The sequence below is a fragment of the Stegodyphus dumicola genome, chromosome X1, assembly GCF_044657685.1.
Source record: "Stegodyphus dumicola isolate Sdum_Otavi_A_Nest chromosome X1, ASM4465768v1".
Classification (NCBI taxonomy): Eukaryota; Metazoa; Arthropoda; class Arachnida; order Araneae; family Eresidae; genus Stegodyphus; species Stegodyphus dumicola.
The window spans coordinates 126,995,044-127,008,075 of record NC_140780.1 but is presented as its reverse complement, the minus strand read 5'-3'; the positions used below and the strand labels follow the sequence as shown (position 1 = coordinate 127,008,075).

The 13,032-nt window shown below is 34.6% G+C and overlaps 1 non-coding gene across 1 annotated transcript; it reads right to left on the bottom strand.

Moving 5' to 3' along the window:
- Nucleotides 1–834: 834 nt before the first annotated feature.
- Nucleotides 835–907, bottom strand: TRNAT-CGU (transfer RNA threonine (anticodon CGU)). The gene has a single exon. It is a non-coding gene; the product is annotated as a tRNA-Thr (tRNA).
- Nucleotides 908–13,032: the final 12,125 nt, after the last annotated feature.

The window sequence follows — 13,032 nt, the reverse complement described above, 5'->3', positions numbered from 1 at the left end:
TTTTTTTTTTCTCTGCATGATCGGCATGCATTATTTAATAGTTACGTGGGAAGTCCAGCAGACTTACTTGAAAGCAACATGTTACTTGCAAAGTCCAATGAAAAAAATAGCTCACTAGGGCAACACCTTGTCTTAAGATATTTACCATATACGTATAAAATGTTAGGTCTTTTCGACTCGGGCTCGAGTCCTATCCAACGGGTTGGCTGCGTGAACATTTCGTGGGTTTCCACGTGAAAATTAGACAAATTTTTTAAAAGTGCTCCACGAATGCATCCCTCCCTTATACAATTAGGCTTGAAATGCTTTGCCGTAATCACTTGACAATTATCTCATGTCTATAATATGGAACAGAATCATGAAGTATTATTAAAAAACATATACTTTTCGTTCTATTGAAGAGACAATAGGTATTTTTGTATCAGGAAAGATAATAAGTTATTGGCTTCTCTGCTCCACGTGACCCAGAACGGTCCGTACTACAGATCCAACTCCCCCTTTGAGGTACGTCATAGAGGTTCAACCTCTACTATTACCCCTCCAGGGGAGAGGTGCACCATCTGGATCAACCTCCAGGTAGCACTGGTCGTTAGATTTGCTACCTGCCAGTCGCAGAGGGCCGTTACCCAGCAAACCGAGGGGGAACCCCCCCCCGGCTACGGATCCACACCGCTCAGAACATGCCAGACCCCGAGGCCGGCCAATAAGTGACCTTTTCCTGGGCCTTCAGAATAACTAAGTTCATAAATTTTATACCCCCGTGGCCGAGACTGCCTAGGTACAGATCTAGCCAGTAGCTTCGCAGAGTTCTCTACGTCGAACCCCGGGCAGCAATGCCCTCGCCGGGGATCGAACCACGGACCTCTCGAATACGCGTCGAGCATGCTGACCACTACACTACGAAGGCATGCTAAGAAGGCGGGAGAAATACCTTATACTATTGTATTTTAACGTATTTATAGGTAATTTTTATTTTGAATATGAAGTGAATATCAAGTATATACTGAATATTGAGTATTATAAACATACTTCAGATGATTTTTTATCATCTCGAAAACTACAATGTGTTTGTTTCAGTGATTCAGTGTTAAAACAATGTAGTTTAGATATGTGTTTGTTTCATGGTGAAAACAGTAAAGTTCATCCTCAAATAGTTTCATTGTCAAACAATTGTCATAGCCAGCTTATTGTCTCCGAGTCTCAAAACGTATTGCAAATTTGAATAATAACTTTTTACTTCTACAGCCAATACTTTGTTTTAACTTTTAAAGAATAATTTAATTTTATTTGCAGTAGATAAGCAAAAAACTCTATTTGATGTATTACAAGTGTTCAGTAACAGATGTCGAGTATTATATTTTCATAAGGTGTGATTTTCTTTTATCCACCTATCTAATTCTGCTCAATAGTCTACTTTAAGTAGAATATATTTTTTTGCTGAAAATGACTAAGGTGATTTTTTTTAACGGGAGGGGGAGCAGAGATATAAAAGGACCAATAATGTTTGTTGACAATGTGACACGTTTCGGATTCTTAAAAGAAGTATGAATAATTAAAAATTTTCTGAAATTCTAAAAATGTTCATTTAGCCCCTGTGAATCGAAACATTTTCTGTCATGTCTCACCCAGGCTAATATACGTTATTTATTAACAGTAATTACATACGTTATATACAATTTTACCAAAACATTTATCATTTCTGGAGAAATTTAAGCCGTTGAACGTTGGTCATTTTGGAAGAATTTGAAACTTAGCGAAGTTTCTTGTGAATTTTCTTCACCTGTAACGAAACAATGAGAGTACACTTTAGAACTTGGGATCTACACCTGCTATAGGAATGTTACCTTTAAATGGGTTTAATACATATTTAATTAATTTTCAAATCAAACTTAAAGAATTCACAAGCGGTTAAATATACTTTTGCCAAAATCTTATAAATTCGCTGTTTATGATTAATAAAAATAAAGCGTAAACAGGAAAAATTGTGTTCCGAAATTATTTCAAGTAAAAATAGAATACAGAGAATAAAATCAGCCTTCGCAATTTTTTTGTAAATTAATATATGCTGGTATTTCATCGTCGCCAAACATTTGTTTCTACTTTACATTTTTGATTTTGCATAGCTATTCTAATTTTGCGAAAATAAATAATTTAAACTTTTTATTTTTATTCTGCTAAGTTTTCGTTTTTTTTCAATTTTGCCTGTTTTTTAATTTTAGCTAGTAAACAATGATATATTAAAATATCTTTACTCTTTGAAACTGAGCCTTGTGTAAAGCCAGTGGCAGAATTTTAATTAAGCACTGTTAAATGTAAATAATTTTCAAAAGAGTAACATTAAATGTGTAAGCGAATAGAATGGAATATACAACTGTATAAAACAGTTTATTTATGATGCGAGCTTGTTTTGAAATTGTATCAATAAATAGTGAAACGTTATGTTAAAAGCAGCGATCTGAAAAACGTGGAAAAAGAGATTCATTGGATCAAAATTTTGTAAATAGAACTGCAGATTCAAAGGAATAGTTAAACAGCAGCAACTCTAAAATCGATATTTTTGTCATTTTCCTTGAGGTACCGTCTCTCTTTAATCATTCTTCAAAATAAACAACATCGAAGCTCAGCTCGAGAAACATGAACATACTCGTATGAAAGCAATTCTTGTCAAAGCATTCTCTACCTAATTGAATCAGAATCCTTATAATCCTTTGCCCACTCTTAAATACCTAATCAGTTCACGAACTTCACATTCGAATAATTTCTAACGTCATGGCTTATTTAGATTTTAACTCAAGTCTATTGGTTATTACATGACTAATGATGTTATATACGGTTGCTTGGAAATTAACAACCGTGAAACTAGTCAATTAACATATCCAAAATCGCTGTACATAGGAAGATAACTGAAGCTTATATTCTCTCATATACGCTGAGAAAACGTTTCGATTCGATTAACTGATATATTAACCACAAGGAGAGAAATCGAAATTATTACTATTTTCTGCTTAGAGTTAATTAATTTGCTATTAATTCCTATCGTTAAAATAATGAATAGTTTTAGAAATTATAACCCCTGTTTAATTTTGAGGATGATAATATTTTACGTGCAGTTATTTTCAAAGGTGCTTAATTTTATTCGCCATTGAAAATAATTATAGCAACATTAGAATTAAAGCCGGCATGACGGAAAAATTAGATCTATAAACTGGCTATAAAAAGAATATAAAGTTAAAAAAATGAAAGACTACTAAATAAAAAAGTAGTACTTATGAAAGTGAACTTATTAAATAATACCATTATTTTTTTGTTTTAGATATGCGGATTTCTTTAATACAAATTATTCTAATCTTTAAGGAGGAGAAGTGTTATAAGCAAAAGACTTTGATTTCTTGTGGTTTATCTGATTAGCAAAGCACGCTAGGATTTTCTGCCGAAGGAGAGTGATGCCTTTGTGGAAGATTATCTAAAACTTTAAGGAAATTACAAATCAACGAGTGTACTTTATTGTCTATTCTACTTTATTTCCTCCGAGACCACGTTAAGGGGGCACAGTACCATTGCGTTAACCGAAATAACGTTAAACACGACTAAACGCTACCTTCCTGATACACAAATAATATCATAATAATTTCTATTTTTTGCTTATAGATGTGAAACACACACCTTTTTCAAAATTGTGTTCAAAAATAAAAACTTTCACTTCAATAATAATTTTCAAATTGTTGATTTAAAATACTCATGATTAACAGATAAATAAAAATCAAGAAGTACGGCGCGCATCATAAAATTTAAAAAAAGTTATGCAGAAAACAATTTTTGGTCAAAATCCTTTTAGAATATATCTAACTTTAAATTAAAACCAGAATATATTAAAAAAACTACTTAAATTTATAAAATGGTAAAACAATTTTAAAAAATTAAAAATTATCAAAATATTTCGATACTTTTTAATCAAAAATGTTTTATCAAAATATGATATTTTTTGGTGTTAACATGTAGATAATATACAGATACACATTTGATTCAATTTTCATGTATTTATCATATATAGTTTGAAAGCAATTATGCGCGCAATCTTAAAATTTAACATTTTGAGAAAACTCAATTCAAAGTTTTAATATTAATTTTTCCTTATTTATATTTTAGTAACATTAATCAAAATGCTCCAAATGCATAAACAACTCCTTCTTTTAGCTTATTCATTTCATCGTGTTTCTTTTTCTCCCTTCGCTTAGCTATACGAGCCTCTAAACTGTTAATCAGCGCTCGTTGCTTAGCAAATTTTAAGCGAAGTTCATCTGCCTTTTTAGCAAATGTTTTGCTTTCAGCACCAGATGCCAATTGTAATTCACTCATCAAAGATAAAATTGCACATTTTCCATCATTGAAGCTTGCTACAGCTAAATTTACTGCAATTTCCACAATGTTTTTGCAGAATTTGTTGTTTTGGGGCAAAATGTCCAAATCAATGAATTTAACGATTCATTCGCATTTTGCGTTCGCCCGCCAATTTTTAACAGTCTTAACTTAAGTCTGGGTGAGACAAATCTTTAAAAATAGGCTTTATGGCATCCATAACAGCGGTACAGATTTTTTATGTTTAAAATTTTTCAGTGCACCGGTAAAAAAAGCTTTTTTGTATTGACACCAAGAATCTGCTCCATCTGGACAAAAATCGTGAATTGCTTCGCTATCATTCGAGCGTTTATGATACCATATAGCTCATATTGCTTTCTGCATATCACGATAGTTGATACAGTGTTATCGTATGGCATTACCATAATACGTAGTAAGTTGGTCGATCAAGACATCGGTAACACGACCTTTACCACAAAGAGGTTTTCCGTCACTTAGCTTTTTCCACGAAATTCACTTTTTAATTTTCTTAAAGGTGTTCCCATTCTTTTTTGAACATGACCAACACATTCTATTTTAGAAATGGGATCACTATATGTGTTATTATTCGAAAGTTCTAAATAAGTTTTACAGTCACCATCACCAATATAGTTCACATAACGAACACCATATTTTTCTTCTGATCGATCGAGAAAACATTTCATTCATCCCGTTCATTTCCATCTTGGCAGATGATCCCGAATGATTTTTTGCACACACTTTCGCGTGAAGACGTTTCCATTCTTATTAGTTTTCTGTTGAATGAAAATCTTTCGCAGTTTTACAACCTTTACAGTGCGCACTAGACGTATATCTGTCTATAACTTTGCCTGTCTCACTGCCAATTATAGACGTCACACCGAAACGTGAAGAATGGCCCCTAGTTTTCCAGGTGCCATCGCCACTAACTGTCAAATCCATGGAACCAGTCAACTGGACCTCTTCATCAGCTGCATTTTTCATACTTTTTTCTGCAACAGTATATGTAGCTGCATGTATATGACTTACAATCTTGTCATAAGATTTTTGTGCGACAGGCGATGGTAAGTCCATAAGTCCACAAAAGGTTTTACACTCTGCTAGTCCTTTGCCGATGCACCTCATGTCCAGAATAAATCGTCTATTTAAGTCAGAAGCATTTTGTTTTTTTCCAACCATCTTAGAGTTTTTGAAAGAGGAAATTATTCCACAAGAAGTGCATGTAACATTGATTTTTACCGTCAGCCCATAATTTATTTCTGAATTTATATGTATTTTATTATGGCATATCGAACAACATAAACATTGTTCTAATGCTGAAAATAACAGTTTTTTTTTTCGATAATAGCATAATTGCAGAAATGTTTAGGTCTATGTCAACACACTCAAGCTTTGTATGTTGATTTCCATAATACTGATGCCTCTTCCGTCTTTTTGGTTTTTGACCAGATGCCCTTTTAGCATTAAGAGCATTCATTTTGCTTTTAAAAAAGCAGTTTTGTTTTGTGAAAACGACAATTCAAACTATCAAAATTGAAAGAAAACGATAATGCGTAATTGTAACACCAGCTAACGGAAACGAAGATATAAAGATGAGTAGTTACCTTCCTGCTTCTCAAAACAGGAGGGAAAATAAAAAATTGTGAGGCAGCAATCATAAAGAAAACATTCGAAAGGAAAGAAATATCGCAGCTGTAGAAATGGAACGTAAACAGTCACGTGGGCGTGTCCGCCCCTTTAAATGGCAATGGCTGCCCTTTTATCAGATTGTCTCTTGCATAAGGGTTTGCGTAAATGGTCATAACTAGAGAAATAATAGGAATTTTTCAATGCGTATTTTTGCATAGAGATCAGAAATGTTAATAGAATCAGAATAAATAAAAAAAATTGATTTTTTGAATACTCAATGGTGCTGTGCCCCCAACATCCCCAGCGCACTAACGGCCGAGTGGTAAAGTAGCTGAACATTGGTAGTTCGACCTGTCTTTGGTTCAGTGGAAACAAGTTGGCTGCATGTTCGTTTTGGTAGTTTTCTCCATATGTAATGTAAATAAGAGGCAGATTCCCCTAAAACGTCCTCCACGAAGGCATCCCTCCTCTCAGGCAGATAGCCGTCATGTGCATTTCCAAAATCCAAATAACCTTTAAGACTATTCGCGTGAAGTATTTTTCTGTAAGTCGTGAATTTTATACATGTTGATACGTTTATTTGATTTTTATTTTTTACATGCACGGATAAAGACAAAATTCTATTTGAACAGATTTTATCCGACACTGTTGCCTGTCGGCCACCGTACAGTCAAATGTATTATTCTATTATCTTACACTAGTGTTCTTGCTTTCAAAACATGTTCTATCAATAAAATGTTTTCAAAACAAGTCATTTTATCTTAGTTCTTTGTTTATTAAAATAACGTACCACAGACTCGTATTTCTTACCTAAGAAAAATTTCAATGCACGTCGCCCTATGATGGAAAAGATCCAAACAACTATGTAGAAGTCAATATTTCCCACTTTTGTGATCTTCTAACATTACCACATAGGTTCTACAATTTTCTAAAGTACGTGCAGTTCAACAATCTGCTAAGGTACTAGTCAGTAAGTCCAGCTGAGTATGAATAATGGGGTTTCACGAAATCTGTGTAAAATATATATCGCAGGAAATGACTTAAAAGTGTTTCTCTTGATTTCAGTTACCCGAAAGAATTATGTATACGTAGGTTTTTTTGTTTTGTGTGTGAGTGTGCACGAGTGTGTGTGTGAGGTGCCAATGGTCAATAAACATTCACCATTTCATAATCGTCAAAAGTTTATTCATACTTTTCGCGGCCCACCAGCGGCCGAGCGGTAAAGACGCTGAACACTGGTAGTTCGGCAGAGGTTCGAATCCCGCGAACAGGCTGGTTGCATAGGCGTTTTCTTATTTTTCCCCATGTGTAATGTGTATACGAGCCAGTTTCCCTTAGCAAGTCCTCCACGAAGGTATCCCTCCCTTCAGGCAGATAACCCTCGTGTGCTTTGCCATAACTGAATAATCCAATCCAATCCATAGTTTTCGCACATGTCAACTAGTCAGATTTCCAGAAATGTTTCTTTCAACGCACAATTGAAGGTAGATAGCATATCTAATAGCGATTTAAGAGACTGGGTTATATCCCTATAAAATTCAACAGCTGCATTCGGTTGAACTCAGAAAAATATAGGAAAATAAGCATAAATTTATCCTGCGCAGTTAGAATCTGTTACCTCGTGTTGTTAGAGTAGGAATAAGGTCGTAACGTCTCTGCTCTCATCTAGTATCGTTACGAGTGTCGTCATCACCGCACAGAAGGTATTAAGGCATTTTAGCAAATTAGAGACCTAAACCATCTTCTACAGCAGTCGTTAGCAAACCAGGGATGAAGAAAAATGGCCTTGAATATTCTAATAGAAAATAACAGAATATATCTTTACAGCCTTAATTTTTAAAAAAAGCTGCGTTTCTTAAAAAAAAAGTTTCGTTCGTTAAATTTTGTTTTTCGACGCTAGCTACTTTCCATATGAACGGTTGTATAAATAGCCAGAGTTGCCGCCTCTCGAGTCTTAATATTTGCGTGTTATATACTTCTAAGATTAATTAACACATGGACATGTATATAACATGAACACATGTTATATACTTCTAAGATTAATTTCGGGTTAAGATCAAACTGACCAAACCTTGTTAATAGTGATAATTAATAACGGGGTTTAGCCCGTTTTTCTTTGCTGAAACTGATATCAACTTCAATATGTATGTTTGGACGCACTTCAGATCTCTTTGTTCCCTGAAATTGAGCTAATATAAATGCAAAATTCTAAGTTGCATATCATCTTTCAACAATATGGAGCGCTACCTCACTTTGTGAATAATGTGCAAGAAGAGTTGGTTAGACGTGGAAATCTTCAACGGTTAGCAAGGTTCTGATTTTATCTCACTAGACTCCTTCCTCAGCTGCTGTGTCAAAAATGTGTGTGTGTGTGTGATTATGGCAAAGCCTCGAGGGCTATCTGCCTAAGAGGAGGGATGCCTTCGTGGAGGACTTTCTAAGCGAAACTGACTCGTATATACGTTACACATGGGGAAAACCACGAAAACGCTCATGCAGCCAGCCCGTTCGCGGGATTCGAACCTCGGACCGAACTACCAGTGTTCAGCGACTTTACCGCTCGGCCGCTGGTGGGCCTGTGTCAAAAAATGAAGCTTACAATTAGAGAATTGGTAATATTGAGCGCTTCAAGCAGCCAACATGATTAGGAATTTAGCAGACGTTCTTTCTAGAGAGTGCACCTAACTTGAAAAAATCGCTGCAACATAAATTGTGCCTAATGATGTACATGTTGAAATCTATTAATCTACTTCTTGAACTTTCTGATTGAATTAAAGAAAAACACTTTCATTCCATTTCACATAAAATATATTTGAGAGATACTTTATGAAATCCCAATATTCTTTTTCGGAGACCTGATATAAAAAATGATATATATATATTCTGGTTTCCTAAACGTTTTCTGTTCCAGTAGCCACTTTTTCCACTTCATACCACTTTTTCTCTTTTGCTAAGAAACCAATTTTTATCACGTTTGTCTTAAAAAAAGACTCAGCTTCACAAACACATTTCTATAACATTTTGTTGCACCTTTTCTTCTCTCGGAAAGTTCAAAATTTTGAAGCCGGTTTATCGAAACATTCACCGTACGCTTACCGATCATTGAGCTTTAGTCTGGTATAAATCGCTGATATGTTGAGCAATACTATAACAGTACATGGAAAAAAGATGTTTAACTCTTTTTTTAAATTATTAGTGATTTGATAGGCACCTTATAGTTTCTTTTATTTTCTCGAGATTAAATATTCCTCTATTGTCTGTAATGGAATTTTCCACTGCTTTTCAATTTTTTTTCAAATTTATTTAACTTTTTTTCAAATTTATTTATTTATTTAACTGAGAAAATTTTATTGTAAAATCCGATTTCGATTTTCTGTATACTTCTCTAGTGTTTTGTTTCTTATTTTCTCATATAATATGCCCATGAAGTTAACATATCCCGCGTTTTAGGACAGCTTTCGTTAACCATGCATGAATGCTACACATGAATGTCTGTTGAAGGCTATCCTATCATGAATTACAGTTAAATTGTACGCATTTTAACATAGCTAATAAATTATAAACATAAAATGACAGTATTTTTGACAATTTGTTTTAGACCGAGAAAATATTTTGGTACTTACAGATTATTCCCTCAGCGGAAATTTCGGTGATGGTTGCCAATCGCCAATTATTACTGCATAATTCTAAAAAAAGTGGTCATCTATGATTGGAGCTTAATCACGCTATTTGGCTAGTCGATGGAATAGTACGTAAGTACCCCGTTTTATTACTGAAAATAGTACTATCAACTGGATTTTGCTAGGTACTTTGAACTACCACACTGAAAGTATGGCTAAGCAGTATGATTTAACACTAATTATGCGTAAGCTTGATATAACAACAATGTGCGCTTTTCCTTGATGTACCTTGGATTGATTGTCAATAAGCCACGTTTTGTTTTCTATACAAGAATAGAAATTAGCCGGTATTCTGTACTTCCCCCCCCCCACACACACATTTTGAAAAAAAATCATTAACATTTGGTTAACACGCCTCAGAATCGGTCACTCTTGAATTACAGGTACCTATTAAAAGGAAAGTATGAAGCTCTTTGCCCAAAGTGTAACGCGGTTATGTCAGCGTACTTTAATTGATTGCCCATATTTTAAAAGTCTTCGACTGAAGGATTTTTAACGAGTGCGACTTGCCTCTAGGTCAATGTCAATTTATTTAAGTACCTAAAAGAAACAAGACATTTTATCTGATTTGATTTTGTTTTGAAATTGTTTCTTGGTGTTTTAAATATGATGTATTTTACTATCTCATGTTTTTTTTTAAATTTTAATCTTGTTTCACATCTGACATCATCATCTTTGTATATATCTCATTGTAGCATCTATGTTTTTATTACCTCATTTTGATTTTAACTATATATTCTGGTTTTAGAGGCCCACCATCCCCACCAGCGGCCGAGCGGTAAACGCGCTGAACACTGGCCCGAAGTTGGCCCGTGGGTCGGAATGGGCCAGTCCCTGGTCTATGGGATAATACGTATTGTCAAAGTACCAAAAATATTTTACCACTTTCATAAAATCTGTACGAAACCAGATAAATGGTTAATAACAAAAATAACAAATATTCGATGAAACATTGAGTAGAATTCGATGATATTAATAATACAGAAACGAAAGAAAACGAAAAAGCGAGTTAAAAATTTTATTTCGAACATTTTAGACGAACATTGAATTAACACGTTAACATTTGCTTTTAAGTAAATATAAAAGTCATGCAATGTATGTAAAAAATTCAAGATTATGTTTCTAGCTTTTAGGAATAAAATAATCATATATAAACCTTTTTAAATGGCGAGTACTAGGCATTTTCAGGCTTTCGTCACTACTATGGCGAGAACTGGTTGCCATTTTATTATGGAAGCACATGATAGACGGCCACCGTTACCTCCTATGAGGGGACAAACAATTTTACATCCAATGCCTTCTCCGGGATTCGAATCCGGGCCCTTTGGTATCGCAGTCGGTTCCCCTAACCGCTTTACCGTCTGAGGCGGCATCATGTATAAACTAGCTGGTAGCACCTGCAAAAAACGACAAAAAATAAAATGCTACTAATTTCTGAACATAACTTCATCCAACAAAATTAACTGCTCTGTGTGCGTACTTTGTAGATTTGACTGAACTTAGTCACCCACCAGCGGCCAAGCGGTAAAGTCGATGAACACTGGTAGTTTAGTCCGAGGTTCGAGTCCTGGCGAACGGGCTGGCTGGCATGGGCGTTTTCGTGGTTTTCCCCATGTGTAACGTGTATACGAGCCAATTCCCTTAAAATGTCTTCCACAAAGGCATCGCTTCCCTTAGGCAGATAACCCTAGTGTTCTTTGTCGTAATCTCAATGAACTAAGCCACCACAGTAGTGAATCCTATTTCTGAGAGTCTCAGTTTGCTTTTGAACCAGATGAACAACAGAAATACTGGCGAAAAATAATTTATTGCTTTGCTTTTTTTTTTTTTTTTTTTTTTTTCTTTCAGAAAATCAAGTTACAGGAACTACTGGAAAATCGCTCACAGAAAATTATACGTGAAAATATATATCGGGTTTGAGGCATGTGGTATTAGTTTTATTATACTAATATATGAAAGCCCTTCTTGTAACGAATATTAACATTGCGTATATCTAAGCAGGAGTTCAATCATCTTAAATTGTTGTTACTTTTTCACTTTCTTAAACTAAAACACGATTTACTATTTCTGAGTTACCTGTATTACGCATATTCACTGAAACGCTAAAAAAAGCTACTAATCGCTTTATATTTATTAAAGTAATGACGAAAAGGCAGATCATCATGAAAATTGAAATGGGAAAAATATGAAAATAAGAAGATTTCTTCTGGAATATCATTAAAAATATGTAGCTATCAATAAATAATGATCTGCAAATGTTATGACATTCTAATAGGATTGCAAATATAATTATTTTAGTGTAGAATAGTAACTATACTTAAAACAAAGGTTATAGAGTTTTGTATTCAGTCAAGAAAGAAAATTATTATTTTTACTAAAGGTCATTAAAGTTTAAAAGCGATTACGATATACTTTTTACCATGCTTTTGTAAATGAATATAAAATCCAATAATGAGTTCCAAAAAGTGCATCTGAAGAAGAATATACCTTGAAAAATGTGTAAAAAATTAAATAAAGAATGCATTACTTCCTTGTACAAATGATAGCAATGCAAAAAATTCCAAATAGCTAAACTGTATTGGTCTACATTTAAAGTTAGGACAGGGCAGGGTAGATCAATTTGTTTATTTTGAAATTCAATAAAATGAAATGCAATGCATATATATTTAATTCTTTGAACAGCATCAAGTACAACATGTAAAGTTTATGTTCACACTGTTTTTAAGATAATACCAGGCAGATGGCGTTCATTATTGTCAACAAACTGCCTTCATCGAACTCGGAAGTTTCGTTCAACTCTTTCCAGCACATTGAAGGATATGTTGGCTAGAGTTTGACGAATGTTGCATTTCAAGTGTGCCAGTGTGTTAGGACGATCGTTGTAAACAAGTGATTTTATGTATCCCCATAGAAAATAATCACAGGGGGCTAAATCAGGCGATCGTGCTGGTGAGTGCAAACCGCCTGTCAAAGAGATGAGATGTCCTGGAAATTGTCTCGCAAAACAGTCATTGGCACATGAGCTGTATATGCAGTGGCACCGTCGTACTGGAACTATACATCTCCCGCATTCATTTCGTTGAGTTCTGGTAAGAATAACTCCTCAATCATGTGTACATAGCGATCAGAAGTTATTGAAACGGCCCGTTCGTTTTCTTCAAAAAACCGTGGTCCAATTATTCCAACTCGCGATATTGCACGCCAAACAGTTACACGTTCTGAATTTAGGGTACGCTGATGAAGTTTTATAGGGTTATGAGGACCCTAATAACGCATGTTCTGCTTATTTATCGATTCCGAAAGACGGAAGTGGGCCTCATCACTGAAGAAAACAAGCGCGTCGTCAGGC